General features: G+C 42.2%; 1 protein-coding gene and 1 pseudogene across 1 annotated transcript in view; one reads left to right on the top strand and one right to left on the bottom strand.

Annotated features, from left to right (window-relative positions):
• MMD2 (monocyte to macrophage differentiation associated 2) overlaps positions 1-3,330 on the bottom strand; it is a 70,152-nt gene that overhangs the window by 7,350 nt on the left and 59,472 nt on the right. The gene's annotated exons all lie outside the window — the stretch shown is intronic.
• Positions 2,032-2,699, top strand: LOC105887531 (annotated as a pseudogene).

Genomic DNA, 3,330 nt, shown 5'->3' with positions numbered 1-3,330 from the left:
CTAGAAATCTGTGTGTGTGACCTCAGACAGGAGGCTGCCCCCACACAAGGCTCAGGTTCCAGATTTCTCAAAACTGCTCAGATCCTTAAAGTTAATGATTATAAAAACAATAGGAGCTGATATGTTTGCTTCGATCAACTGCTGGTATCTTTGTTCCCTTCCTCAACTTGCCCTCTGGGCTAATGGACAAATAGCCTTCAATAAAAGCTGAGTGGAACTGACACTTGGGGCCACCGTCAGAACCCCACAAGCAGGCAGTGGTCCCCTGAGTTCCCACTTTAAAAAAAAATTCTGTTCTGTGTGTCTTTTCTCTTTCTTTCTCATCATTTCTAACTTTATATTTCTTCAGTCAGTCACCGCCAAATCCACAGGTCTTCCAGGACCCTGCCCATGGGGCAGGATCCAATGTTGCATTTTTTTTTTTTTACAAAATAAAGGTTGTGGAAACCCTGCATTGAGCAAGTCTAAAGATGCCATTTTTCCAAAAGCATGTGCTCACTTCATGTCTCTGTGTCACATATTGGTAATACAATATTTCAAATATTTTCATTATGATTATTTCTGGTATAGAGATCTGTGATCAACGATCTTTGTCATTGCTATTATAATTGGGGGGGCACAAACCATACCATATAACACCATACAACATGGCAAACACTCAGTAAATGTCATGTGTGTTCTGCCTGCTCCACTGGACCCACCGTTCTCCCATCTTGCTCCCTCTTGTCAGGAGCTTCCTATTCCCTGAGACATAACAATATTGAAATTAGGCCAATTAATAACTCTACAATGGCCTCTTAAGTGTACAAATGAAAGGAAGAGTCACATCAGCCAAGCAGTGAATACAAAGAAAAAGCTACGGAAGGAAATTAAAACTACTACTTTAGGACAGGTGCAGTGGCTCATGCCTGTAATCCCAGCACTCTGGGAGGCCAAGGTAAGAGGATTACTTGAGCTCAGGAGTTCGAGACCAGTCTGAACAAGTGTAAGACAAGTCTTTGTCTCTACTAAAAATAGAAAAAAATTAGGTATATGTTGTTGTGTGTGCCTGTAGTCCCAACTACTTGGGAGGCTAACACAAGAGGCTCTCTTGAGCTCAGGAGTTTGAGGTTGATGTGAGCTAAGCTGATGCCATGGCACTCTAGCTAGGGAAACAGAGTAAGACTGTCTCAAAACAAACAAAAAACCTAATGTTACTCCAAGGAACACATGAATGATGAGAAAAAGAAACAGCTTATTGCTCATATGGGTTAAGTTTTAATGGTCTGGATAAAAGATCAAACCAGCCACAACATTCTCTAAGCCAAAGCCTAATCAGAACAAGGCTGTCAACATCGAGGTAGCACCAGCAAAAAGATAAAGGCTCAGATGATTGCTAACATTTTTAGCAAAAAAGTATTTTTTAATTAAGATATATATACTGTTTTTTTAAACGTGATGCTATTGCACACTTAACAGACTAAAGCATAGTATAAATATCACTTGTATATGCACTATGGAAACCAAAAAATTCATGTGACTAGCTTTATCATGCTACTTGCCTTATTGCAGTGGTCTGGAACTGAACCCAGAGTACTCTCATGTATGCCTGTATTAAGTTTTCCTTGTTCAAATCACATGGTCTCTATCTCCTAACTGTACCTTGACTAATACACCATCCTATGGAATATTCACAGCAGGTTTTATTTGCTTGTTTGTTTGTTTTTAGACAGTGTCTGGCTCTGTTACTCAGGCTGGAGTGCAGTGATGTCATCATAGCTCACAGCAACCTCAAACTTCCGGGCTCAAACAATCCTCCTGCTCAACTTCCCAAGAAGCTGAGACTATAGACACGTGCCACCATGCCCAGTTAACATTTTTATGTTTTTGTAGAGACAGGGTCTTGCTATGTTGCCCAGGCTGGTCTTGAACTCCTGGCCTTAAGCAATTCTCCCACTTGGGCTTCTCAAAGTTCTGGGATTACAGGTGTGAGCCAACGCACCCCACCCACAGCAGTTCAAAAAAATATAAGGATAATCTGTTTGCACTAACATGGATAGATCTGCAAAATTTATTTCAGGGGTGTGTGTGAATCAAGAATAAAATTACTATATTATTTGTGCATATAAAGAGACACATGTAAATACTTATAAAAAGATCTGAGCTTTGGTTTTTAACTCAGAGGAGGGCAAGGTGCAACTTTCTTCTGTTGTCCTCAATCCAGGTTTATCCGACAGCAGCCACCTAAGTTCAACACCAATGAGATCAAAGTTGTGTACCTGAGGTGCACCAGTGGTGAAGTCAGTCCCATGTTTGCCCTGGATCCTAAGATCGGCCCCCTGGGTTTGTCTCCAAAAAAGGTTGATGATGACATTGCCAAGGCAACCGGTGACTGGAAGGGTCTGAGGATTACAGTGAAACTGACTATCCAGAACAGACAGGCGCAGATTGAAGTGGTACCTCCTGCCCACAACATCAAAGCCCTCAAGGAACAGCCAAGAGACAGAAAGAAATAGAAAAACATCAAATACAATGGAGATATTACTTTTAATGAGATAGCCAGACAGATGCAGCACCCATCTTTAGCCAGAGAACTCTCTGGAGCCATTAAAGAGATCCTGGGGATGGCCCAGTTGGTGGGCAGCAATGTTGATGGCTGCCACCCTCATGACATCATAGATGACATCAACAGTGGTGCGGTGAAATGCCCCGCTAGTTAAAAAGTACAAAGGAAAATGTTTCAATAAAGGAGCATTTGACACCCTCAAAAAAGACCTGAACCCTTTCCCAAGTGGTTTTGTTTGGGAAGGGAGAGTTAATAGTGCTCATGATTGGGGAATGGGATCCTTTAAGATTTGTTTTGTTTTGTTTTGTTTTGTGACAGAGTCTCACTCTGTTGGCTCAGGCTAGAGTACTGTGGTGTCAGCCTAGCTCATATCAACCTCCAACTCGTGGGTTCAAGACATCATCCTGCCTCCAACTCCCGAAGTAGCTAGGACTACAGGCACCTACCACAACATCTGGCTAACTTTTTCTATTTTTAGTAGAGACAGAGCCTTATCTTGTTCTTGTTCAGGCTGGTTCAAACTCCTAAGCTCAAGGTATCCTCCCACCTAAACCTCCCAGAGTGCTAGGATTATAGGCATAAGCCACCACACCCAGCCATGGGGTCCTTGAATTTTTTTCCAGAATAAATGTCTTGAATGAAAACATCTTATGTAAAACCTCTGCCAAAAGGCGGCACCTGTAGCTCAGTGGGTAGGGTACCGGCCACATACACCAAGGCTGGCAGGTTCAAACTTGGCCCAGGCCAGCTAAAAACAACAATATCAACTGCAACCAAAAAAAAAA

Source organism: Otolemur garnettii, unplaced genomic scaffold (assembly GCF_000181295.1).
Source record: "Otolemur garnettii isolate 467f Iridium unplaced genomic scaffold, OtoGar3 scaffold00092, whole genome shotgun sequence".
NCBI classification, from domain to species: Eukaryota; Metazoa; Chordata; class Mammalia; order Primates; family Galagidae; genus Otolemur; species Otolemur garnettii.
This window is presented reverse-complemented; position numbering and strand designations above follow the sequence as displayed.